Source organism: Asparagus officinalis, unplaced genomic scaffold (genome assembly GCF_001876935.1).
Source record: "Asparagus officinalis unplaced genomic scaffold, Aspof.V1 AsparagusV1_Un235, whole genome shotgun sequence".
Classification (NCBI taxonomy): domain Eukaryota; kingdom Viridiplantae; phylum Streptophyta; class Magnoliopsida; order Asparagales; family Asparagaceae; genus Asparagus; species Asparagus officinalis.
In genome coordinates, this window is record NW_017972500.1 from 5,346 (window position 1) to 6,078 (window position 733).

The following is a 733-nucleotide window of genomic DNA, read 5'->3' on the forward strand; positions in this document are numbered from 1 at the left end:
AGCCTTGACTTGCAAGGGAAAGTCCTTGGCGCTGTTGAATTTTGTGGACTGAAATTAGGTCAGCTGAAATCTTTCTTGGGTAGAAACAACTTTGATGCGAATTCTTGTGCGTGGATGTCTGGGCTGAACATAGTTGATTTGGAAAGTTGGAGGCAGAATAACCTTACAGGGGTCTACCAGCAGGTCAACCATAAGGTTAGTAGTATAATTATCTGGAGGATTTAATGTTCTTAGTTTTTCAGCAATGACATCTCTTAATATGCCTGAAAATGGATTCAACAGCTGAAAATGAGTCTTAGATTATTTTTCAATCAATCATAAATTGAAATCTTTGTTTTTCAAAGGACTAAATAACTAACTCATCCTTAAAGTATGGGTAAACTCTCAACTCCCCACAAAGTGTTAATTTACCTATTTTGCCCCTTAAACTCTGTTTGTGGGTTCAATGTGTAATTTTGTGAGCCCATAGTCAAATATTTAGCAAATTAATAATGTGAAGACGTTTCTTTGCATTTCTTCATAGGTTTTTACCAGTATGTCTACTTTTTTCCCAGACCAAAATAAACTCTTAATTACTTTCTTCCAATTTTTTTTTTTACTTATTATCTCTTTTTTTAAATTGAAAAATCATTTTCTAAGTTGCATAAAATACAAGAAATGCAAAGAAAATACTATTATGTCATTAATCTGTTAAATATTTGACCATTTGCTCATAAAAAGATCACATGGGCCT

General features: G+C 32.7%; 1 pseudogene; it reads left to right on the forward strand.

Moving 5' to 3' along the window:
* The window catches only part of LOC109827472, a 5,902-nt pseudogene extending 5,339 nt beyond the window's left edge, over positions 1-563 (forward strand).
* The last annotated feature ends 170 nt before the right edge of the window (positions 564-733 follow it).